The following is a 27,765-nucleotide window of genomic DNA, read 5'->3' on the forward strand; positions in this document are numbered from 1 at the left end:
CCAGCTCCAGTTATTCACGTAGCTGGAGTAGCATAACTTAGGTCGACTTACCCCTGTAGTGAAGACAAGCTTTCAGAGCCCTGATTCCTATCTTGACTCCCTCTTGTTCTTGGCTTGGAATAAGTTATATCACTCTCTTTTTCAGAGAGTAGCTTTCTCCCTAATGAGCATCTGGCTGGTGAAGAAGTGTAGAGGGCGATCAGTAATTCCACAAAGTCTAATTCTCCCTATCTCATACCACAAGAACAAAGGGACTTGACAATGGCTAAGGTGCTAGTGTGCTGACACCACAGCCTGTAGTAGTGACCTGTATTGTCTCATTGTTTTCTTGTGCTTCCCCGTCAGTCATTCTGTATCCATCTGTTGCCTTATTCTTAGATTTGAAGCCCCCTGCAGCAGCGACTGTCCTTTTGTTCTGTTTTGTACAGCACCTAGAACCATGGGCGTCTTGTGCGTATCTGGGAATTCTAGCAGCTACAATAACACAAAGAATAAATAATAACCATAAATTCAGTGAAACTGAAAGGTGGCCAGTTCAGAGCTCATACAAGGAAACACTTTTTCACACAATGAGTAGTCAGGCTGTGGAATTCCTTTCCACAGGAAGTTGTTGAGGCCAAGAATTCAGCAAGAGTCAAGGAGAGAATGGGCATTTTTGTGGATAACAAGAATAGCCAAAGTTATAATAGTTGACACATTTTGGGAGGAATAACTTCACACTTCAGGGTCTAAACTAGTCTTTGACTGCTAAGGAGCCAGCGCAACACCTTCTTGAGGGGCAAATTATCCCACATCTGCCTGATACTGGGTTTTTTGCACTTTCTTGTAGCCACCATTGGAGACCAGATAGTGGACCAGATGGACCATAGGTCTGAGCCAGTATGGCTGTTTCCACTCCCCTCTTCCCTCTTCCCTTTCCCTGCCCACTCACTCTCAGTGAGCAGCAAATAGCCCCTGCTCTGTTCACGGTCTGAGCAGGGCCTTACTCTCTCTGACTTTCCTCTATGGCTGAGTGAGGGTGGCCGCAATGTATTCTTAAGGACCTCCTCCTACCAAAAATTATACAACAAGTTTAGTCATGCATTAAGTTAAGCACGTGCCTAACCGCTTGTGGGATCAGGGCCTACATTGTACCGACATTAAATAAACATTACAGGAACATTGCTGAATGACAATACATATATTGTCTTCTTGAGATGTCTGTTGCCCTATTCACTTCAGTGGAATTAGTCCAGATTCACACCAGTTCAGAAGTTAAGCTGTCTCCTCTGCCCAGTTTAGTCTACCAGGGTGTAAATTACATACACGTCAAAGTGCTGCACTGTAACTCTTCCATGTGGACCCTGCAGACATGAACTAAAAGGTTCCTGTTTCGCATTTATGTAGTTCTGTTTGACTTTGACAACGTAAATGTGAAATAGGAACCTTTTAGTTTTTGCTCGCTGTGTCTACACAGTGCAGCACTCTGGTGCACATCATAATTGACACACCTGTAGTCTGAGCTGCAAGACAGTGTAGACAAGCCCTTAGTCTAATGCCTTTGTGTAGTCCCAGGGGCTATTACATCCACTAATTTGGTTAGTAGAATGATATTTGACTCCTTGGATTCCACAATAAGGTTAAAAATGTTAATCCTCTTTGTGGAATATTACGATTTATTTTAAAGGAGTCCAGAACAATATAGATTCAGAATAAATTCTCTGATGTTTAATTTCCTTGCTTGGAAATCAACTCAGGTAAATTAAAGAAAATTGAAACGGGGTATTTGTCAATAATTAAATTCATGCTTTAAGAAGTCGAACAAATATGCTTAAAAGTGTATGAAAGCTTGTTTTCTTATGTAAATCAGTGCTTTGTGAAGGTACTTTCAATTACGCAGCCTTTGAAGTAATAACACACCAAACAGTTAGATATTCAAGAGGCTTTCCAGCAGGTTGCATTAGGATGCTATTAAACTGTACCTCTCCTTTCCACTGATTTTTACCTACTTCAATGTGCATGTGGATCTTACGTCTTTCTTTTATGTAAAGGATGGAGAACGGGTTTAGTGTATGTGATGCCTTTCCCATGAGGTGACAGCTGCGAGGAAGGAATTGATCTAGTTTTGAATATTTTACACTTCGTTATTGTGCAGATTTTTATAATAAAATAGAACTAAGCAGGCCAGTAAAAAGTGATTTTATTTTTGCCTAAGAAATTGCTCAATAAGGGCCCAATCCTGTAGCTGTTAAAGCCAATGGGGTATTCACCACTGATTTCTCAGTCTGCGCAAGATCTGGCTCCTACTTTAGATGAAAATCCATTTTTTGTTTGGTTATATTATGTTTTTTTTAAATTTAGTAAGTGTTTTCATTGTTGCATAAGCTTTTACATATTTGTTCTTACCAATAAAATGCAAGTTAAATAATAAGCTTTACAGCAAATGTTTTTTAACAAAGGAAGAATGAATGACATTTAAAATATTATTTTCATCTGACTTCAGTTTGCTCTTGGGTATTAATATTTCAAAGGCACATTTGCAGATGCAAGTTACATGTTGTTACAGTGTTAACATTAGCAAACAATTTAGGGACACCAATAAGACAAAGTATTTTCGCCCTTATATTTTAAGGAATTCATAGTGCAAATGGATCTTACTGTGGAGATGTTATTGGGATCTGGAAATTATAGACAAAAATAATAGCAGGGGTGAAGGGTGGCCCAATGGCTAAGGCACCTACCTGGGAATTGAAAGATTCAGTTTGTTTCCTGCTCTGCAACAAATTTCTTATGTAACCTTGGGCAAGTCACTTAGTGTATGTCTACATTTACAGCACTGTGTAGAGTACAGACATGGCACACCTAGCTAGCATGGGTATAATGGCAGTGTAGATGGTGAGGCATGACTTAGGCAGGTAGAGTGGCTTACATGCCTGAACCCTAGCGTATATACCCTTGATGACGCTCCGGAGACCCAAGCAGTACCTACACCGCTGCTTCCCCTGTGCCAAAGCCTTTCCTCACCACAGGGAAAGGCTGTGCAGCAGCTGGGGAAGACTCTGGCAAACCTTTCACTGTGGCATGTAGCTATTTTTTTGCTGTGGTGTGTTGCTACACGCATGGGGCCTGTACTCTACACACCGAGGCTAAGCCGCCCCAAACGAGGCAAGAAATGCCAGATGCAGCACATGTCCCTTTGGAGACGTGCCAGCCCACCGCCTTTGGAGTGGGGGGTCACCAGCACCCGAACGATGGCCCCACCCAGGCTGCGCCTCATCCTGTCTCAACTCTGCCTCTTCCCCCAAACCCGCCCCCCAATCACTTGGAGAGGAGTGGGCGAAGGGGCCTTGGGGGAGCAGAGAGGAGTAAGCAGTGGACGGGGCCTTGGGGAGGTGGCGGAGAGTTGTGGGAATGGGGGTCCGGTGGGAAAATGCCAAGTGGTGGTGGGTCCTTGGGGTGGAGTAGGAGGCAGGACCATAGTCCAGGTGCCGGTGATCCCCCACTTCTAGGGAGCTTCCAGTGCTCACCCCTAGCCTCCCCAAATGCAAGAATCACGCCACACCTTTCTGTGCTTTTTTCCCCACCTGTAAAATGGGGATAATAGATTTCCCTACTTCTCAGAGCTGTTGCGAGGATAAACAGGTTGCAAATTGAGGTGCTCAGGTATTGCAGTAATGTGGGCTGTATAAGGACCTAAGATAGATAGCTAGATGGAAAGATTTTTGCACAGGACCAGTGTGCAGAGGCAGTAGTACCTGGTAGGTGCATACCCAGTTATACCTCCAAAATGTTCCTTATTTTATACCACCATCTCGGAAGAGTGATCTCAAGGAGTGGGCCTACTCAGAGAACCAATAAAATGATACCCTCTATGAACTGATAATATTACAGATCAGCGAGTGATAGAGGCAAATTCAGGGGTCATGTGAATCAGTGTGTGTATTACATCTCAGAACGTGAATAGTAATTGGGGTAACTTATCTGCAGAAGGGATGGAAGGATGGGGCTCAAAATATGAAAACTATCCAAGGTGTAATGGAGGTGTCAGATAAAGCATGCCAGCCCTGACTTATTAGTAATGCTTAACTTACACCCATTTTTACATCACGTATGAATATAGCCCAAAGCTTTCAATCATAAACTGTAGGAAAGAGGGGTGGATGGTTACTACTATGATAATTTGCTTGTTGTAAAGCTTAAAGCTGTTCAATCAAAAATGTTAATAATGTGCCTTAAAATGATGTGAAGAAATAACATCATAATGGAACCAAAAAGACATATCTGTATCCATGTGAAAAGTGATGGGAAAGTGTTATCTCTAGAAGTGTTTTGACATCATCACGACTATAAGGAAACAGTTTCTTTATTCAGAACTGCTTTCAGGGTGCAATGTGTTTTCTTTAAGTTGCTGGCTAGGTGAATGACAGAAGACTATTTTTCAGAATGGCCTTTATCATTGATTACAGTTTAGTGGGGATAGTTTGCATGAGAAGATGGTGACAGTTTTCACTGAACACGGCATGTCCTAACCTAGTCTCACCTCCAGTGTAAAGCATGAAAGCAAGAGGTGACAGAGCAGTTTAGCTCCAATCCCACTCGGAAGGTGTGATGATGATTCCATGAGGTGATCATCAACATAGTGAAGAACAGAGAGCCTGATTTTTTAGAGTGAGACAATCTAACAGTTACCCAAAGGTTTGCTGTAGTAGCGCTTATGTGCTTTTGAAAATCGGAGCCCCTGTTCCATTATCTTTCACCCTGACAACTGAGCTGCTGTAACTGGAGCATAGCTAGGCTGTAATAAATGCCTGCTAAATGGCAGTGGAAAATTGCAGCTTGGACAATTGCATGTGCGTTATAATTTGCGTCTTATAATTTTTCTACCAGACGGCTATTCTGCCGTATATATCTCAGTGCTTACTTGTCCATCTTTTCAAGGAACTGGTATTTTTTTTGTCGTCATCTTTTATCATTTTCAGAAGCTAAGACTAGATGATGGGGTGGAATGCTCAATAGTTGCCCTGTTTTCTTCATTCCTTCTGAAGCAGCTGCCCACTGTCAGAGGACAGGATACTGGGCTAGATGGACCACTAGGCTGACCCTGGATGTCCATTCTTATGTTCTTATCTTCCACAGAATAGCACTTCATCAGAGTGGTAAATGACTCCAATTTTTTTTATGGCCTTCCTACCGAGATGGAGTGGCCAGACATATAAATTCTAGGGGAGCCTACAATTGTCAAATTACAATCTCAAATCACAGATTTAAAAAGGAAAGTGGCTTTCATTATCCTTTCAAGTCCTTGTGACTGTGATTCACTTATTTTTAGGGAAGAACAAGGGATTATATGCCTGTTACACAGTGTACTTAGTGGCATAGGACAAGCTTTTTTTAATCTTTTTTTTTCTTTTTAGTGTTTTCTGAACTGTTATTATGCATGGAACAGGAGATGGAGAAGAATTAAAACATGAAAACAGAAGTCAGGATGTTTGGTTTCTATCCCAGGCACTGCTACAAATTCACCCTTGACTGGGAGCATTTAAGTACTCTGAGCCAAAATGTCAATGGTATTTAGGTACCTAAAAGGGTAGATGGACACCAAGTGGGATTTTCAAAAGACCCTAAGCAGGTTAAACATCTAACTCCTATTGACTGAAATTAACCAGTTAATGTCCATGGGAGTTAGGCACCTAACCTGGCTAGGAGCTTTGGAAATCCCACGAGGTGCCTAGCTGCACTTTTAGGTACCAAAATACCTTTGAAAAGCTGGCCTTCCACCTCAGTCTCTCTGTCTTCAAAGAATTCTATTCTACTAGGTTTATGCTTGATGTCTGCAAATGCAATATAAAAATTACATTAGATTGCTGAGCCCACAAAATGTCAAGGCACATACATGCTAAGGTGACAAGGGCCATCCAGTTACTTAGTTAGATAAATTCTGTCTAGCATGCAAACCTGAAATTCAACAACACAACTTTGCGGAGGTGCCTTTCTTTATCCTCCTTCACCAGACTGTTCATCACTAGTTTCACCTGGGATTTCTCTCTAAAGATTCAAAGTACTTTACAATGGTTTAGATGGATTCAGTGCCTTCCCTCAAACCACTTGTGCTACTGATTTTTAGCCTCTGGCCTTGCAGAACAAACACTCCATAGCTCCTAATCAGTACAAATCTGTCATCTCCCAACTGAGGTCACCCCTTGACCACACAATTCTTCCTTTAGGTTTCTAATAGGATAAAGGACAATGGGCTTAAGCAGTTCTGGTGTGTGAGGTGAGGGAGTCTGTTGTGTTTTTGTTTTATTACCAGTTATTTTCATTGCAAGTGACTCTGACCCTAACCTGGGAACCAACTATCAGTTAACCAGTTCAGTTTAAATCAAAACCATCTAACCACAAGGGAAATCCTCTTTGGATCCCTGAAGCATGCAATATGCTATGCTATCATCAATAACGTCGCCAACGGTGTTCAGCATTCAGAAAATGACTGAGAAGGGAGAGTATTGCAATAAACAGAGACCAGTTAATAAGACTTCCTGGCAAGTGGGATGCTGGGAGCTACTATCTCATTTTGGTGGATGATATCTGGCTTCCCATTCTGCCAATAGTGCAATACATTATTGTACTATCTTCTCCTCCTTTCCAGGCATTGAGAAGAGAGTCTGAGTAAGGCGCTTTCTTCTGGGACATGAATTATGCCATTTCATAGATCATCCAAAGGCTGTTATTTGAGGATGAGTGATCTGACAATCCTGTCTCAGAGACATACTGTGTAGTATTTATGCACTACTTGCCTGCATTATCCCAAGGGTCTGAGGTAATTTCTCTTCCAAACCTATTTCGTGTATATAGCAGTGCAATACTATCGCACAGCATCACATGGAGAATAGATAAAACTAGAGATGAGTGGGATATGATTTTCTCATCCCACAAGAGTTTAAGATTTCAAACATCTCTCCTCTCCTGAACCATGACAAAAAGCCAACATTTTGAACATTTTCATGAACCCATAATGCAAAAAAAAAAAAAATTAGATGGGGTCAATCAAAACATTTAGTTTCAACCATTTCAAAATGTTTCATTTTGATTTTGACTTTTTAACATTTTAACTATTGTTAGTGTAAATTAACTAATTTTGACATGAAAAGTCATTTTGAATCAAAAAAAGAAACTTGTCATTTTAACAAAAATATGGAAATGGGGTATTTTGACAGTATTGGAACTGTTTTTAAAATTGGGAAATTCATTAAAACAACCCTTTCTCGCAGAGTTTTGGTTTCAGCTAATCGACATTTTCCAATAAAAAAAATTTTAGCTGGAAAATGCCTGGCCAGCTCTAGGGGAAAAAAGTCACACTGTATGGTGCACATTGTGATTTTTAGCATTAACTGACACACAATAAGGAAAAATGCCTCTGTTCTTACGGCATGCATGTGCGCTAGATGTAAATTGGCCCTTGTATGGATGGGATACATTTCAGTAATTGTCAATGAAGTCTTTCAACCACTTTTCTATAAATACAATTGTTCTTGATGTGATGGATAGCAGTGGGACAACTTCTCGTGTTGTTTAATCTTTGTCTCCAAACCATAATGGTATCCAAGATAGTAAGGTGAGGGGCACATTAACACTTGAGATTCATGAGGCCTTTTCATTGACAGTCTTACTGAAGTTAGTGAGCGATGGAGATGCTCAGCACTTCTTAGGATCTGGCATTGTAATAGAATGATAGATGCCACTATAAAAACTTGACAATTGAACTTTGGTTGATATGGACAACTTGTAAAATGACCAGATATTCTAGAAATGGCTTTAACCTATGATGTGCCTGGTTTGGTGTAGCAATGACCCAGGCAAAACATGTTTCTGGGTCAAAGAACGGGTTGCAAATGCAACTCTTAAAGAACCCATTGAAACCCACTTAAGTTAATGGAAAGATTCTCCTTTTTTAAGGTATCACTGACTCTTAGATCAAATATGTTGATATGTGATTCTGTCATTTATTAGTTTTGCTGTCTGCACAGATAATATAAATGCCACTGATTATTTTCTTCATCACAATGTGACAGGGTTAGCTAAGGTTTTCTTTTCTCTCTCTCTCTCTCTCTCCTCATTTGCTCCTGGATTAATAACAGAGCAAAACCCTTTGTTATCTGAAATTTGTGAAATTGTATTATGTCAGTGTGTGCTGGGATCAGAGGTGAAAATCAGTTAACATCTTTTTATAAGGAACCAATAGATGTAAAAATTCCATTGTAATTACTTTCATACATCAGTGATCTTAACATTTTTACTAGCAAGCTTAATTTTCACTTCATGCCCACCTATGCATCCTTTTCCAATTGTGTTAGTGATACTTATGCTACACTGAAAAATACTAGATGCTTATTAAAGCTAGGCATGTGATTGGCAGCAAATGGCCTTTGCCTCTCTTTCTGTTCATTTCTCTGCAAGCAGAAATACAATTTTGTTTCAAACGTTTTACTTATTCAAAATGATTCACCAGCTAGTTTTGTTGAAAAATTCTGTATCTACTGATCATGCACCAGCATTGTCAGTCATCGTGATTGCTCGATATTCTAAATTTTAACCGGGTGCATTCATTTTGATTCAGTGGATAGGTCACATGGTATGATTCTGTTCCTTGGCAGATGAGCCAAAAGATTAGTGTCAGGTTTCTGGTGTGGATCCTCTTGTTTTTAAACATAACACTGTGCTTTCTTAGTGAAATTCACCTCTGGACAGAGGGCAAGCACAAGTCCTAAGCATTTTTGATGAATAACTGGGTTTTTGACTAAATGTAAAAGTCTTCTTCCCTTGAAATTTTTTATTTATGTTCTCAAACATATTTTTGTTTGGGGTTAAATTTATCGTTTTAATTTGCTGTTTGAGCTGAACGCTGGCTAGAAAGGGCTGTGGGACAAAAAGTAAAACTCAAAGGTTGGTGCTGCATCCAAGCTGTGGGGAAATGGACAGTAAAATTCCACTGCAAGGAATGCCCTCTCCTTCCTGAGAGGAACAGGAGCACTGACCCTCCCAACAGCCATCCCGGAAACTGCTGATGAGCTCCATCACCTGCTGGAGATGATGAACCCAAATTGGAAGGGGAGATATCATTGGGGGTAGGAACAAACATCCACATGCTCATGCTACCCTGACAACCTTTTACATGGGTGCCAACCCTCATGGCCTCGAGTTGGGATGGGAAGGTAAAGCTCCCACTGTCCATCTTATCTACAGCTACCCCATGGTCTTGCGTACTGCCACCAGCTCCGTCTAGGCTTAGCACTACCCATTGAAATGTAGCCTAGAAACAATTCCAGATCCCTGCTCCAGATAGTCACAGACACACAGGGATGGGAAAGGCGGAAGAAACATTTCAAACCAGTGTCTAAGTAATGATTTAGTTGGGGATTGGTCCTGCTTTCAGCAGGGGGTTAGACTAGATGACCTCCTGAAGTCTCTTCCAACCCTGATATTCTATGATTCTAAATGTATTTGGACATTTTTTATTTGTATTATGGTAGCACTTAGTAGCCCCAATCAAAAACCAGGACCCCATTGTGCTAGGAGCTGTCCGCCCTTATTTATCTATGTCATGTAGAGACTGATCTTGATGTCTGAGTGCCCTAAATATGGTTTGGCATCCATTAACATTCCTAGATGTAGCAATCAAATACATGCCAACCTTGCCACCTGGGTAGGATAAAGAAATCCCATCCTATAGCTCACATAACACAGATAAGACATTGTGAGAACGCCGATTAAAAGCTCCTTTCTTTAGGAGTGTGTAATTGCCTGGGAGAAAAGGGAAAACCCTTTCAGACTAAAACTAATTACATTGAATCACTGGCCAGAAGACCACTTTTTTTTCTGCAAAAACAACAAGGAGTCCAGTGCACCTTAAAGACTAACATTTATTTGGGCATAAGCTTTTGTGGGTAAAAAACCTACTTCTTCAGATGCATGGAGTGAAAATTACAGATGCAGGCATTATATACTGACACATGAAGAAAAGGGAGTTACCTCACAAATAGAGAACCAGTGTTGACAGGGCCAATTCGATCAGAGTGGATGTAGTCCACTCCCAATAATTGATGAGGAGGTGTCAATTCCAGGAGAGGCAAAGCTGCTTTTGCAGGGAGCCAGCCACTCCCAGTCCCTATTCAAGCCCAAATTAATGGTGTTAAATTTGCAAATGAATTTCTACATTTGGGAGATACTCATGAACTATAATCATAGTTTACATGGAAGCAACCCTTCCCCACCCCCACTTCCTTTTTTTAATAGTGATTTATACTGTGTTCTTCTCTTACAAACCTTAAAACATTTCTGAGTTCCAAAATATAAAATGTAGCAGACACGCATCACAAGCATTTGAACTGTATGAAATATAGGATACTCTTATTGTTACTGGTTTACATTAGAAATGTTAAGCTTCTTATCTAAACCCACAAGGACAATCTTTACTATATATCCTCCACTAATCACACAACACAGCAAGGTACATTAGGAGCTATTAAGTTGGGGACCTCTTTGAGCTCAAGTATTGGAGAACATGCTATATTTCCTCTTTAACTGATCATTTCCTTGCTCTTGTCAACATGTGTCCCCAAATTCAACATTCTCCCCGTGTACTTTGTGTCTGATACGTAAGAACATTCTATTTTTAGACACCCTTGACATTGTCAATGTTCTTTTAGGTTGCTAGTCACATTCTTGTTTCCTTTCTGACTTTTTTTCACTGTCTTTCTCAGGAATGAAGTTTCAAGAGCTGAACTTTATTAATGACTAGTGGTTCTTTCAAGCTTCCCTGGGAATCTTTCAGGTGACAGGAAGATATAGTCAAACCGTGACATTTTGCTGTAATAATGTTTTCATCAATCTGCAGAATTACTTCTCCAGAAGTCTCCATCACGTCTTTAGCATGTGCATCTACATTGTATATTTTCAGTTAAGACATTCTTTATAAACCTCACTTCCAAACCAGTGATGGCTTGGGGAAATGGTAACAAGATACATCACCAGTACTTTGGCCACTAAACCTGTGTCTAGATTAATCTAATTTTACCTAATCTAATCTATGTTTTCATATTGCAATTATCACCTTAGTATGTGAGTGGCTTGAAATTCAATTGCAAAAGGGGTAGTGGTTCTGTGATCGAATTTTAAAAGAGAAAACCAGAGGTTAGCTAACCTTGGGCAAGGTTCTCCTCTCAAGAAGGCAGTGTGGATACAGTTTGAGTAGGCATCACAGCCTAATGAATAGGGCATGGATAGACCTTGGGTCTATTCCTAGCTCTGCTACTGATCTACTGAATGACCTTGGTCAAGTCATTTTACCTCTCTGAACCTTTATTTCCCTCTCACCTATACAGCACCTAGCACAGTGGGGCTATGATCTCCACTAAGGCCTGTAGCTGCTACTTTATTGCTGCTAGTACTAATAATAGCAACAGTGTAAATCCATTGATTCCATGGAGTGATTCTGGATTTACACCAGTCTGTGAGCCTGAGATCATGAAATGTCCCTGTCTGTTTTTTGGGGTTTTTTTAATATTTCTTTTTTGGAATGAGTAGACAAGGAGTATCAGGCTTTCCTAACACAAAGCAGATAATTCCTGTCTTTGTACTCCCTTGTTTTTAGCTTAAAGTGGTCTATAACAATCTATGATTTTACTGGGTGAGTCTCCTCTGCTTTTACTTCAAGTGATTTCCCTATATTAAGTGATTTCTACTATGTCGACAACTGAAAAAAAAAGTGTTGATTTGTTTCAGTGTATAGCTTTAGCCTCAAAAAATTACGAGCCCACGTCCAAGGGAGCAGTGGTTCGTCTCAGCTTGATTCCCCGTTCCCCCTTGTAGCCTAATGTTTGCCTCGAATGAAATTAATCTTATTCATAGTGTATAGTGAGCACTATAACCAGCTGCACCATTGATTCTGAGAACATATCCTACATTGATAATACTTTAAAATATTGCTTTTCACTACACACAGCTGGGACTATCCACTCGTCTTTTTGTTGTGTAGTGAAGTTTGTTTATTTCAGAAGGAAGGGGCTGTTTCCTGGCTGAGTTCCTGCCAATTGGGACAGATAAGAAAGAAAGTTTGCAAACTCTCAAGGATTTGGAAGATAAAAATTGAGTATTATGATCCTTATTTATTTAAGATGAAGATGAAGGCAAAATGCCCTGTTGACTGGAAGATGAAGGCAAAATGCCTACTGAGTAAAGTTCTATTTGTTCAGGGAGAGTGGATAATCCTAAAACTCTCATTGGGGTCTTAATTAAAAATAATGTGGTGTTGTAAAATGCAAAACCTGGAAAACATCGCAAAGAAATGCACTGTTAGAGCGTTAGCTCTTACGTTAGTGGACTCTATGTAATAAATCTGTCCTCCAGCTGGGAATCTCTGGGCACTTTACAAACATTAATGACTTAAGCTTCACTACCCCTTTGTCAGGTAGTTATTTTACAGTTCAGACACTGAGGCACAGAGAGCGAAAGGGCTAGATTTTTAAAGGTATTTAGGCATCTAATTCCCATTGAAATCAATGGGAATTAGGCACCTTTAAAAATGTGGCCCAAAGTGACTTGCCTCAGGTTGCACATCAACTGGCATCGTAATCTAGGTCTCCTGAATCCCAGGCCTGTTTGTTAGCCCTCAGACCATCCTTTTCCTCCCCTTAAAGGAACAGGTCATTCCCTCTGAAAAGCTGCTGCCCTCCCTAGCAATTGTTGACATGAAAACGTGAACCTTCTTTGCAAGTAGCACTGTCTTCCTCATTCCATTTTTAAATTCATAAGTACTCAGTCAGCTTCGGCAGCATCTGTGGTCAATATACCAGGAACTAGAATGGTTTTCTATTGGAAAATGCTCTTTTGTCAGAATTGGAATGTTCTGCTGAAACGTGTCAATTGTGATGAAATTCCAGCTGACCCAGTCAGGTGGGACTAGCCCTTTAAATCATGTAGAAAGAGAGACAGAAAAACAAGCTCCCCCAAAAATCCTACTTGTCCTCACCAGTACTTTTGGGAAGGTGTGGTTTTAATGGGTCCTGACTGGGCTGGTGATGATGGCAGCACCCATGTGATTCCTGCTGGCAAGGGGAGTGTAACCATTATCTGAATTTTTGTATATAAGAATCATTACTTCTTCCATTTATATGAAAAAAAAAGTATTTAAGGGAAAACAAAAGCGAGGCTCACAGAAGGAGGAGTGGCTTAGGGTTACAAAAGCTGGGGAAGGGAATACATAATAATACCTAGTTCTTGCATAGCACTTTTCAGCCATAGATCTCAAAGCACTTTACATAGGAGGTCAGTATCATTATCCCCATTTTACAGATGGGGAAACTGAGTCACAGAGCTGTGACAGGACTGACCCAAGGTCACCAAGCAGGCCAGTGTGAGAGCCAGGAATAGAATACTGGTCTCTTGAGTCCCAGTCCAGTGTTCTACAGGTGTTTCATAGATACCTTTTCATGCCAGAGAGGCTGCCTCCTTACATCTCAATTCAACTGAGTTTAATTAAAAAGAGTAAGTGGGGACTCAAGATGGGAATCTGTCATCTCTCCTTTTGATAGTAAAAAGAGGCTGGTTCCCTGTGTTGTTTTCTTGGTTTCAGCTGATGACAGCGGTACTGCCATCACCAAGTCTTCAAAGGTCAGGAGTAAGATCTCAAAAATCATGAGATTTAATAAAATGTGGGTTCTTCTTATTTGCCTTCTGGCTTTTTGAATCCATTGGGAGCATTTGGGTCACATTTTCCATATTTTCCACATTTTCCATATTTTCATATTTTCTCTCCTACTATGAGCTGAGGTTTTCCACATATTTTCCACATTTTCCATATTTTCATATTTTCTCTCCTACTATGAGCTGAGGTTCTCTTGTAGATACAGGCCTCTAAGTGCTTCGAGAAAAATACCAAATGTTCCAAGACTCAGGATAAAATCGCGAGTGTTAGCAATGCTGTAATTCTATGCATGTCCAAATCTTGTTCACTTGCTGGTATTTCTTCTTTTAAAGACCTACTACTTCAGGGGAAACAAAATCCAATTTCCAACTATATGATCTGTGACAAATTTTTATACTAAACTAGGAAGCTTGTTTTTCATGAATAGCGCCCTATAAGACAGCACAGATCTTTGATGCCTCACAGAGGCAAGATTAATTCTTTTGGCTGATGGCATAACAACCACAGCATAGAAATTATTTAGCCCTCCAATGGCAGCACAGGCTGGATGGTTCCTTTCTAGCATTTAGATTTCTCTATAGTCTATAATGCTGGAGAAAAATCCAATGGCATCTTTATTAAAACATTATTCAAAAGCCAACCTATATTTTAAATGGATCCAAACCCTGCCTCTGAATAATCCTTGATAAAATGTGGCTCTGGATTCAGATCTGAACTTAACCATTCAGGGGCCATATCATGTGACTTTACTAGGAAATCAATCGTTTTCACAAACTTCTGCAAACCTCTAAAATAGTGAGATTTGCCAAACCTTGAACTCTAAAAGGGTTTCCTATCCCTTGTTATGTTGCATTGACATTTAAACCAACACAGTTTATACTGTACCAAAACTCAAGTGTTTTATCGTTTCATTGTTAAGTGGTATATGAAATGGCAATTTCACCAGTCCAATATATGGTTTCAACAGGACTCTAGCTGGACACATGGGTGCTTGCATGCATCTCATTGTAGGACCAGGGCCTGTATGTGTACATATATCATCTGCATGTGTATATGTGTGCATGTCTATGTTTATTTATATATATATAAAACACACACACATAAAGAAATAGAAGCAGAAGTAACGTACCTTTGGACTTACAAAAAATAATATAAGCGAAAAGATAGTCAGATTTTTTAGCATTCTGTGAATTCAATTAATTTTTCCTTCTATCGCACCTCATAATTTTTCTGAACAGGGACTATTAATCATTCCAAGTTGTGTAGAAGTTTGTGGGATAGCTGTAAGATCACCAAACTCTGACCTGGGAGGAAATGAGTTCCTAAAGGCAAAAAGCAAGTGTTTGCTTAATTAAGCCACCTAAACCACCTGCTCTTGCAAACACTTCTAAACTCAATTCAGATGAACTCAAATTAGCACTTCTAGTTCAAGAGAATATGCTCTTCATTGGACCACGTGGCCTAGTTTGCAAACTGATATTCAATCGCTTAACATAACTGCAAATTATTCTGCCCATCTGTTTCCTGTGACACCTTAGACTAAATTAATATTAGGGTGGTGAAGTGCAAACATTTTCTAAGTGTTTTCTTTTTTAAAAAATATATTTAGCAGCTTTTTGTAGCAGCTTGTTACATTTTTTTACAGCTTTTTGAAAAACGTATTTTTAATTATTTTTCTTTTTAAAAATTGCTAGATGGGGAAGTTGATTTGGGACTGACTTAGTCTACATTCCTTCTAAAACTGGATTCCACTAACATACAAGAGGGTCATTTTGTAACCAGGCATGTCTGGCATCTTAAATACATGGATTACGTGAGTTTGGTGTAAGAAGGAATATTTCAAACAGTGATTCTCCAGCTGGGACCAAGAATTATCTTAGCAGGAATTTGAAAGATAAAGGACACTTCTGTGACCCGGGGCCTGACTGGAGACAGAGCTGACCCACAGTATAACTTAGAGCAGCCCAAGGGCTGTTCCAAATTACACTGACACCAGAGAACATCTGTCACCCAGGGATCACTCAAGCTTGCCCAGAATCACTCTCTACACTTCAGGAAAGAGTGAGAGGCATAAAGAAGGAAGGTCGCCAGCTGTCCTGTTAGGGCAATGAAAGAGCAAAGGGGGCCAAGGCAGCAGGTCAAGATTGGGCCAAATATTCCTGCCTTTCGGTATTAGCTGTAACTAGTCACCTCCTATCTCTTGGTTGCTGCCCTGTCTTCTCTCAAACTGAAGTGAATGGGACTATCTGTGTGCTGAACATATGGCACATGCTTAAGTACCTTGCTGAAATGGGCTTAAATGGGGAAACCCATACTAGGAATCTTCTTATCTCTGCTTAGATCCTCCTTAACCAGGCAGGAAACAGAGGTAAATGAACTGCTGAACCCTGCTCTGAGAAGTTGAAAAGTGAAAAGTAGGAAATCAATTCAGAATCCTTGTCCTCCCCCCACCCATGTGGTGTTAATTGATACATCACTCAGGACACGTTGGTGATGTCAGAATGAAAAGAGAAGCTCTAAGCATGGTACAATTAAAGGTACATGATCACGCTCATTAAAGAACAGGAAAAACAATGAGGAGTCCTTGTGGCACCTTAGAGACTAACAAATGTATTTGAGCATAAGCTTTCGGGGGCTACAGCCCACTTCATCAGATTCACGGTGTGAAAAAAAGTAGGCAGGTATAAATATACAGCACATGAAAAGATGGGAGTTGTCTTACATGTGCTTTCAGAACTCCTCGTTTTGCTGATACAGACTAGCATGGCTACCTCTCTGAAACCTGTCACCATCAAAGAACAGGGATTGCCTTCTATTACACTTTGGATTGCGGTAGAGAAGTTGTGATACCAGCGGTGACTAAACAGGAAATTGTAAGGATGTTGATTACTACTGCGGGGCTAACTTAGCTATATTTGAAAACACAGATGCATTATCTTTGCGGCTTGAGGGAGGAGATGAAAGAGGCTACCCTTTGAAATTATTGTTCTAGTTACTTAGCCATATTAAAAATCTGTTCTCAAATGGGAAGTAATGTGTTTTGACAACATACTGGGAGCTCCGGTATAGATCTCTTATACTCTACATGGAAAAGTTAACCTCAAGTTTGGTTCAGTTCCCTGTGTGAATGAGTCAGGCCTTTTAACTTTCCATTTATAGAAAAAAATGGGCATTTTTTTTTTGCCTCAGATGAAGAAAGGAAGTTGTGATTAAGGCACTGGAGTGGGAAACAGGAGATCACGTCAATTCTCAGCTCTGTCACTGACTTCCTTTGTGACCTTGGCCAAGTCACCTAGTCTCTCTGTGCCTCAGTTCCCCTTCTGTACAATGTGAATAATAGCACTTTCTTTGTCTATTTAGAATGTAAGCAGTGTGAGGCAGGGACTGTCTCTCGCTGGGAATATGTACAGTGCCTAGCACAATGAGTCCCTGATCTCAGTTGGGTGCTTAGCGGTGTGAAATTCACCTTAAGAGACGAGCAGTACTGGCTGTTTAGATGGGGTCTTCACTAAATGTAGAATAAAATTGCACTGGAAAGCTTGGAGTTGCTTCAAAGTGATCATTTCTCTTCTGTCTAGGTTTCTGTACTGCTCCTATGAGACTAGGGTTTCCAGCTGAGGAATCCTTTACAGCAATTTTCACTTTAACTAATAAATAAATGAAGAGTCAGATCTGCCCAGCTGATTCAAGTTTTAGTCTGTGCAGAACTAGCAGGCCCCCAAAGGGTCATGTTCTTATGTTATTAAAATGACCCTATGTCACAGTTTTACCGGGATAGTCCTGATGTTTCTTTTTAGTATTCACAATATTTGATTTTTTTTTTTTTATCCCTACAGCATGTTTGTTCAAGACTTATCACTGCCCTGAGTAGACACTGCTGTGGTTACCAGGAACAGACAGTCCTGTGAACAAATGTTTGGTGTAATGAACAATGTTTGAGGTGAAGGAGGAAGTCAAGCAATCACACTATTCAGCGTTTCATGATAGACTTGTTCAGATGCTAGGTTACAGGGGAGAGAAATGCTCCACTCCCAGAAACATCCCATATTGCTGCTTAATCAGAAGCTGGAAGTAGTGACACCTGCCTGCAGACATTTGTTCTTCAAGCACACTTATCATTTGTGTGACAAGGGTGTCACACTCTTACAAAACACAGCTGAAATTGTCCCACTTTCAAATATTAAAGATGCTGTCACCTTATAGCTAATGAGTAAATGATTAACTTTCTTTATATATCTCTGGAATCTTTCCGAAAACTGTTTCTGCCTCAATTTGTGCTCTTTTCACACAAGTTTTGATCGATGGCAGCTTTTTTCCCCTTCTTCCTAATCTAGAAATTGCCAGTTATGAAAAGCTTGTTAATTTCTCTTTGTAAAATGTGCTCCTATTACTTGGATGTAAACACTGTTGCATCGCTGCTGGGAATAGTCCCAACCAATCAATATGTGACATAAATTATCTCCATGAGGAGCGGCTGACTAGATGGCATAAACAACATGAGATTGACAAAATATCACAGCTGCACTTTGGCTGTTGACAGCTTCATTATTCCTGTGGTGTTCAACTGAGTAATTCATTTCTGAGGAACTGCAATATCTCCTGATACGTCTAATGGCCTGAATGTAATTTTGCAAGCTTTTTGAAAATGAATGTGCTCCCTCATGTTTAGCTTTGCCCTGGAATGGAAAACAATTACTGCAACCATTAGCTAACAACATTGGGGCACTCACTGTTTTACCATAGGGCAGAAGCTCCAGCAGGAAACATTAGAGATAAGTTCTGATCTATGTATGGGTCATGGGTGGTGTTAGCAGCTGCTTTTTGATTCATAATGATTATAGTCTTCATGGGCCTGCTTGTGTTCTCTCTTACACTAATGTTACAATGAAGTGTCTTCATGGATCTCAGTGGAGACGTTCATCATTTACACTTGTGTGAGAGAATTCAAACCCCAAGTGACCAGATTGTTTGTTTTCTAACCACAGAAAATGCCTAAGCCAGTCCCATTGGAGTCAAGGACAATTTTTCCATTGACTGAACTGGGAGGAAGATCAAGCCCCATATGAAGTTTTTTGTAAAATCCTGACATGATTAGTTAGGCTTCTTAACCCCAAACTTCACTTCCAGTTTCCAAACCCCACTGTTCTTTTGAGCATTTTGCATCCTCTCTATGTGCATAGGGCCGGACTCTTAGACTGTGTAAATCAGTTCAGCTCAGCGCTTAGTTTGTGCCAGGGCTTGCCAGGGGTGAGCCCTAGCCCCTCTCGGCTTGGCAGTTCATAGCCCTGGCACTGCTGCGCTTGTCACGTCAGTTATGAATGTAAAAAAATTGCTTGAGCTTTGGCACCTAATTGCTTGAGCCTCAGCATCTCTTTCATTACAAATTAAGCACTGGTTTAGCTCCATTGACTACGGTAGAGCTAAAGTAGCTGACACACAGGGAGGATCTGGCCTATAATATACAAATGATTCCTACTGAAATATCTTATGCAAATTTGCCTGGTAGTTAAGAGTTGGACATGGTGTGATTGGGATAGCGCAGTATATGTGCGTTCCTGCTGTTCCAGGGTCCATTATCTTGCCTGTGAAGAACTGGGTGAATGCTGCCACCTATTGTTTGATTAAATAAAAATTTAGTGTTGCCCAGCTACCTTGAGATGGAACACGCCCTATGAGCATTCCCAGTCAGGTAGGCAAAATGCTACATATTTTATCACTTTGCATAAGAAATAAGTACAAATCTGATCAATGGAATTGGAATCCAGCAAAATGTACCGCAAAACTCACATCTACAGGAAAATAAATTAGCCGCTGGAATGCAAAGTGGCTCAGTTAGTGATATGCTGGCTGCAGCTCGCCTTGTAAGGTGATTGAAAGAAGGATATGAAAATGTCCCCACTGCAACGTGTCACTTCACTAGTACAGTTTGTGGAAACAGAGTAGTTGAACTATTCAGCTCAATTAAGTATGAAATATGGGCAGCTGAAATATTAAATAGCTGACGTGTGTATAGGTCAACCAATGGAATATAAGTCTGAATCGCCAAAGTCTAAGAACGTGAGAGTTCCTGCACCAGATCAGACCAACCTGTCGAACTGTTTGTTTTATCTTAATCCCAAATTCTTATTCTCTCTTTGCCTCTCAATCTTCTCTTCGTCTTCAGAAATCAGTGGTGGTCTTTCTGGAACTCATTTATACTCTCTTATTCAGTCACCTTTCCTGATCATTTATTCCATGTTTCTTATCGTTAATGAGACGTTCCCACCTGAACATCCTTATTCTTACTTTATTAAATGTTATTTTATGTCTTTTCATTTCTGAACTTGTGATCAATGAACTTAAACCCATGTGGCAGGAAGGGTTTTCAATGCATTAATTTCAGTTAATGTTAGCAAAATAGTTATTTTTTAAAGTTGTAGCCTGGACAAGAGAAAAGTCTTTGTTTCATGTTCCACCAACTAAAGTTTGCACTGAAAGATATGGAGAAATACTAGACACCATATTAGGTCGAATCCAATAGCCATCCTTCAAAATGATCAGTTCCCACCTAGAAAGATGAAAGCAGAAGGAATAGGAAATATTGGCACCAGAGGAGGAACCACCAGGAAATGGTCATGAACAGACCAGTTGTATTAAATTGTCCTCACACTCTGTTTGCCCTAAAGCAGCCAGAGAGAGCTCTCATCTATAGGAGAGTTCCACAGTTAAAGAACCTAGATATAGGCAGACCTGTCCCTAGACTAGTGCTGATTGAAGCCAAATCAAACATTTATGTCTTTATTCCAATGGGGATACAAGAACCCCTCAAGGTGGCTTTATTTGCTTCTGTCGATTTGGTGCTCACAGTGTGGGCAAGTTAAATTAATGGACATCGCTCAGATTTTCCTCTAAGCTATGCATCAAACTTCATCTGCTCCTTTTGATATATTCAGCTGGCCCATGGGGCAGGATGAGACTCCACAGAAGAGAAGAAAATCACTTTAAAAAATAAGTTTCTAATCCTCGTAGCTGCAAAGAAAAAGCTTGGAAACATGACCCGAGTGTAACTGACGCAGCAATGTCTGCTAACAGGATTCCACCAGTGGGGAGAGAGATGGAGGAAGAGTGGGTGGGGCCAGAGCAATGTATATCATCCCCCCCTCACTGGCTCCACATTGCTCTGGGAGCAAATACATACTGGGTTGTACTAAGGCCCCATTTCAGAAAGGCACTTAAGCATGTACTTAACTTTAAGCATGTGCCTAAAACCCATTTGCCTTGAGTAGAATTAGGCAGATGCTTAAGTGCTTTGCTAAATAATAAAGTTTCTTATAATTCCTCTCATCTGTAATCTTCATGGGAATGAGATTCTTGTCATCGTCATTTACAATGGGCAGCTGTAGAAACTACTGTGGCGTAACAAGGAGTATCAGGATCTTAGCTGAAAAATAGGCACCAAGAGCAAATTAAAATCCTAGCAGAGATAAAGGCCAAGTCGCTGTGCTAATGTCTACAGCTGAACAAATAATTGGTACTGAATAATTTGCTGGATGAGTCTGGGCACTTTTTCTGCTTGTCAGAATAACTGAGCAGATCTCAACTTCCTCAGATGTGTGTGTTAGAATTTACTCATGAGCATTCTTGTGACATTTCCCCTTCTCCCTCACTCTATGGACGGATCACAAACAATTTACTCTGAATGTTCAAAGTGTGGTACTTTAAATCTGAGTTGTGTTGGCCATTGTATTTTCTCTGTTTCCTGAATCAGGAAGAGCGGGACTTGATCTGGGTCTTCTGCTCCTCGCTCCCTACCCCACATCCCGTCCCTTCCCTTCCCATTCCATCCTGGTCTTCTTAAATGGAAGCATATTTTGAAAACTCAAAATTGCTCATGAAGCAAAATAGTTACCAATAGGCCCTACCCATATATCCATATGGATAGGTTACTAGACTGAATGAGACCAAACCCAGCTCGGCCACTAATTTTCTGTGTGACATTGGACAAGCCACTCTGAAATAATTGTAAGCAATTTAAAACTGGAACAAGAAATGATTGGTTCCTTCTATTTGTCAGCATTTTTGAACTATTGGCTCCCAAAGTGCTTTCTGAAATTCTAAGATAACTTCAGGAACTGATTCATTATCAGACCAAGTTATACTCACATCTGAACTCAACTCACATCTGAAACCAGCTGCGATTGACTTTGATAAAGAGACCTGCAAGGTGCTGTTCAACCTGCCAGCTGGAAAAGAACCCTGAGCTGAACTGAAACTAAGGCTCTTGTCCTTGCTTTTTAACATCTACACCTCTGTTGCCTTGAAAGGACTTTGAGAGGCTTTCAGGCTCTCACAAACCACACTAAATGCCCCCAGCTGGTATAAATGAGGGTAGCTACATTTATTTTGATTTACACCAGCTGAGGATTTGGCTCTTAAGTTTTATATTTGAAACTTAAATTAAAAACTTGGGAGAAATCAGAAGCTCTCATAATTATTCAGCAGTCCTTTAATTACAAAAACAACACATTTTTTTTCAATTTATTCCTGCCCCTCAAAGATGCCCCTAATATCTGATCCCTACAAACCACCCTTTTTCTCATGAGAATATGTGAGCAAGATTGGCACCTCCATTACACTGGGCCTTGTTTAGCCTTATGTCTCCCTGCTGATTTGCTTTTGTACAATACCCATTCTGATGGAACTCCTTTGCCAAACTAGTTCATCCTCCACCGTTGACAGAACGGTGCTCAAATGGGCCCAAGCCGTGACGCAAAGATTTTCTGCAGTTGCAATTCATATGTGATTTATTTGCATCCCAGAAGGTTTTTACTGAGTCTTGAGCTTGAATGAATCAGAAAACCTCAAAGCAAAACTGCCACCAAGTTTCAACCAATTCTGATTCAAACCAATTTCAACATCAAATCTTAGGCATGGACTGGCAAATCTTGTTACAAAACCTAGGCTGAGTTTCCAGTTTAGAACAAAATCCAAAACCAGATGAGTTCTGTGGAGTGCCAAGGTTTTGCAAGGAACCCTTTGCACTGCTCTGACCAGTTAAACACAAGCAGCTAACATATCTAAGCAGCAAACCTGTACTTGCTAAAAATAATTCCAGTGCTAGCCTTCATCAATCCAGCTTCACCAGGTTTACTGAAGTCTGACACCAAGTTTCAGAAGACAGATTGGAGTTCTTAATCCATACTATGCATCTTATACCTAACAGATTGATGACGCTGTAGTTAGTTGAAGGCTATGATCACTATTAATTGGCCCCAAACTAAGGATCATTGTTTTGACTAATAACCTGAGATGGGCTCATGCTGCAGAGTGCCTAGATCCACATTTCAAACTCCCCAAAGTTTAGGACGTTTGGATGTGAGGGTTTGCTGCAGGCCCAGACTTAATCTTTTAAATTCTATGTCACTAAGAGAACATGATTTGACCAACTTCAATGTAGTGTTTGCCACTGCGAGGGCACTTACCATTCAGCACAGAAGTCAGAGTTATACTCAGCTGTCCAGCCAGTTCTGCTGCATGCTGTGTAAGAACAGACCCCATGTCATGCAGGGGCATAGGGACATTCTGCTCTCAGCTGCACTGCCATAAGCAGGACACCACCCTGCAAGAAGCTGAGTACCCTCAACACTCCTTTGAAGTGGGTGAGAATCAAGTATGGCCACCATCTCCCAGAGGATGCTCAGCGTTTTCCAGAATCATATCTGAGTAACTCCACCGAGTCAGAGAGGCTACTCCAGGCTCACTCTTAAACCCACAGTGCCTTTATGATGCCTTCAAAAACTGAACTGTGAGCAGGCTACTCGTATGCTGAGGTCCCTGCCTATCACGCTGACCAGTACTGTTTCATTGGTCCCTTGTACCCCCTGGTTGATCTGTTTGTATCCACCTGTTGTTTTATACTTAGACTGTAAGCTCCTTGGGGCAAGGGCTGTCTCGTTGATGTGTGTACAGGACCTAGCACAGTGGGATCCTTGCCCATGACTGGGGCTCCTGGGTGCTATGAGAATACAAATAATAATAATAGTCAAATCACTATTATAGACAACTGATGATCACACATCCACAAATGAGCATCTAAAAGAGTCTTTTCATTTTACTCTGTTGGTAAGTGCTTAACTTTTATGGTTGTTTGAATGTAACCAGGAAGGTGATCCAAAAACGTATCGTGCTTTACTTGATCATCCTTGTTTATCTTCAGTCCAACACATATCTGTATTTTTAGTATTCTAAGGTTTGGCAAACTTTTTGCATATTCTGACTTTGTAACATATTGCTGGGTCCAGTGGGATCTAGGTTTTACATTTTCTAGTAGACATTTAAAAAAAACACCTCTTGTTTAAAAATGTCACTGTTTTTGTACCAGGCTGTATTGTCAAAAGCATTTAAAAATTAATTCCTGGGGACTTGTTGTAATTAAAATTTAAGCATCATTAAAGTTGTATGTGCTGGTGGTGGGGGTTAGCTGGTTTAATAACCTTTTAAAGATAACCTGTTCATGCTGGGAGCTTTGAAATGATCTTGCAGATGTCCCAGAGCTATGGATATGGTTGCTGCTTTTGTTGCTATGATTGCAGACAGCTGTATTGGTAGCTTGGCGAAAGAAGGAACAGTACATCATATGCAATCATGAATTCCTGGACAAAGTGTAGGGCTAGGATTATTTTTCTCTTATTGATTTAACTTAGAACTAATTGTTTTAAGATGACTGCATTAATATCTTTTTGTTCATACTGAGTGACAATGGACTACAATTCCCGTTTTGTTTACTCTGGGCAGTGATTACTTGTTCTACTTGCATGCTGTGCTGATCAATTCTTAGAGATACAACAGGCTAAAAGCATGCAGAAGTCATGGCATCTTTGACTACAGAAACAAGAGCATTAGATACCAGTCATTACTATAGCTGCAGTAGTAAGAGCACAGTAGTGTTAAGGCATCAGATATTTTACTTCAGATGTTTCATAATTTGCTTCTATCTTTGGTTTTTGCACTGAGATTTAATCAGTGGTCTTGGACTTCAGTAATTGCTTGTAGTAAGCTGTTTCATTTTTGATCATTCATACAGTGTAGGAAAGAGGCTGAACCAGAGGCTGAGCCAGAAAAGAAAGCAAAGCCAATGTGAAATATTGAATGAAGATAGTGGACAATTACGACCAACTTGTTCCCAGTCTGAATTATACAGTCTAAGCTGGTAAGTCAAATTTAATTCTCTAACTCATGTTCTCTAGCTATGTGTTGGTGAATGAAATCACTTAAAAAATAAGTGTGGGGGGGTTTATTATTATCTATTGTATGTGTATGTTTTTATCAAATCTTCCAGAGTTAACACTTCTACATCTAGCCTGTATTTATACAGTGTGCCTATGTATGCTCTATGCTCATATGTATCTAATCGACACACACCACTATGTAATTCAGGGATTTGTTTCCCTTTTACAATGTGATTTTAGAAACTGTGCATGAATATTTGATCAGTCCCCCAAGATGAAATAAGCTACTTTCAAGGGTAGGTTATTTCAATGGATTTTATCTAAAATCTCCACTTTTAAAACCCATGCCTGTCTGGAAAGGTTACTTCAGTAGTGCCTGGGATGTGTGATCAGTAGCCTGATCACAAAGATTAGATTACATTGTGTACAGTATGAAACGTGTCGGGCGCCTTCCCTCTCTTAGTTGGTGCATGCTAAATGAGAGTGATGATGAGAATCGGAGTCTGCATGCAATGGCTAGTGTAAAATGTCTGCAGTAGACTGTTTGCCCAGTGATTCAGATATTCATTATTGGAACCATTTTTGTTGTGATTTTTAATTCTTAAAAAAGCGGGATACTGACAGTATTGGTTATGCCCAGTTACAATGTGAGCAGCTGCTCTGCATGCTACCCTGCAGAGCTCTACCTGCACCCCCCAAACCTGCTGCACATTTCTCGTCAGTTTCTTGATTGCCTGTGACAAGCGTTAGCCAGTTAGGTCAAATATTGTGACGGTTATTTTGATGTGCACAAAGATCTATTCAGAACAACACTGAGATCGCCTAACGCGTTTAAATTTGTGACCTAAGCTAGATATGTGCTGAGGTTCCCAGAGGTGAAAGTCTTGAATATATGAACCTATGCAACACCTAGCACCTACAGGGTTTGTTTTTTATAATCCTCTGCTAACAGTTTAACTCTAGCAATCATCCATCCTTTGTCGTAACACATCTTCAATTGTCCATATGTTAAAAACATGAAGACATGTTTAATGTGTAACTTCAGTGAGAATGATGTATGTTTTGCTATATTATCTGACAAGGCTATGAAAGCTAACCTGAATTTCTTATAAAAGAAGACTAAAGATGTTCCTATAAAATTACTTCGATGTTATAAAACTGCTACCAGCCAATTTAAATATCCCTGCATTTGGAGCAGTTTTGAATCATGTGAGTTAGAGCTGGAAAAGACCCTGTAGATGATCAAATCTATCGCCTTCCCAATGCAGGATTATTCTGTGATTTACTGAGTCTAGTTTCCATTAATTCCCTTGGGAGACAGCTCTCCAGCTTTATAAGATCACAGTATTAGAAAGTTTTCTGTGATATGCAAGCATACGTTTTCCCTTTCCTTTTTTTGCATCTAATAACTGCTTATTACTTACCCCGTTGTGCTGTCCTAAATACAGTAATCCTCGGCAATATTTTGCATTTCACAGATATTGTATGAACATGCTGACCAGGACTCCAGTGAATTTGCATTACATTATTTCCAACTATTACTTGGTTGTTGTGTGTTTTGTTCATGCAATGTTTAATGTACTTCTGTTAGTATATAAAAAATAGTCCATTGAACATTTTTAAGGTCATTGATGACCTGATATGGAATCAGTGTGGATATGGTGCTATTGCCACATAGAAAAATGGTGTCACTGAACCACTGCAGGTTTTACAGCTATGTTTACTCAACCTCCTCTTGACCTCTCTCTCCATGGATAAAGAGAAACACCCATGACATATGGTCATAAAGATGTATATTTATCATATATCATAAATAAAATAATTATAGGTAGCTCTTGTATAGCACTTTTCATCAGCAGATCTTAAAGTTCTTTACAAATGAGCCAGATATTGTTATCCTTATTGTACTGATGGGGAAACTGAGGCACAGAGCAGTTAAAGTAACTTACCCAGCGTCACCCTGAAGGACAGTGGCAGAGCAGGAAATAGAGCCCAGCTCTCCTGACACCCCATCTAATGTTCTAGCCATTGGGAAATACTGTCTTTGTACCTGCATATTGATTTTAAAGATCAGCTATGGCTAACTCATATAAAAACAACCCATGGGTAATTAAAGAGACAAGGTGGGTGAGATAATCTCTTTTACTGGACCGACTTCTGTTGGTGACGAGACAAGCTTTCAAACTACACAGAGCTCTTCTTCAGCTCTGGGAAAGATACTAAGAGTGTTACAGCTAAATACAAGATCGAACAGGTAGAATATGTACTAACTACTAATGCTAAACTAAAGGATCATTCAAGGTGATGTGGCCTGTAACCCATCAACCTCTCCAAGCTCAGCATCAGTAGCGAGACCACACACTAGGCCACATCAGCTGAAAGTGGCATCAGACCCTGCCAGTACAACAGATGCAAAACCTGCACACAGATCTCCATTTTACAATGGTCAACATCCCCCACAACACACCTTTCAAGATCCATGGCTCCTACACGTGCCTATCACAACATGTGATGTACTTCATCCCGTGAACTAAATGTTCCAATAACAACTATGTGGGCTGAGACCAGACAATCACTATACTCTCAAATGAGCATACACAGGAAAATGATAAAAGACAAAAACATCACATCACCTGTGGGTGAACATTTTTTTTCACAAAGCGATCACTCTATATGTGATGTATCAGTCCTCATCCTCAAAGGAAACCTGCATAACACTTTCAAAAGACAAGCCTGGGAGCTTAAATTCATAACTTTGCTAGACACTAAAAACCATGCCCTTAATAAAGACACTGAATTTATGGCTTATTACAACAATCTGTAACCAACTGATCCCCACTTTTTGTCCTGTGACTGCAGGGATGCTAATGCTCCCCTTTC

At 40.2% G+C, this 27,765-nt stretch overlaps 1 protein-coding gene across 1 annotated transcript in view; it reads left to right on the top strand.

Moving 5' to 3' along the window:
- ANKFN1 (ankyrin repeat and fibronectin type III domain containing 1) overlaps positions 1-27,765 on the top strand; it is a 177,886-nt gene that overhangs the window by 54,399 nt on the left and 95,722 nt on the right. The window contains exon 2 of the mRNA XM_030534472.1: positions 24,741-24,866. The gene's annotated coding sequence lies outside the window, so the exon portion shown is untranslated. The remainder of the gene's footprint in view (positions 1-24,740; positions 24,867-27,765) is intronic.

The sequence above is a fragment of the Gopherus evgoodei genome, chromosome 15, assembly GCF_007399415.2.
Source record: "Gopherus evgoodei ecotype Sinaloan lineage chromosome 15, rGopEvg1_v1.p, whole genome shotgun sequence".
Classification (NCBI taxonomy): Eukaryota; Metazoa; Chordata; order Testudines; family Testudinidae; genus Gopherus; species Gopherus evgoodei.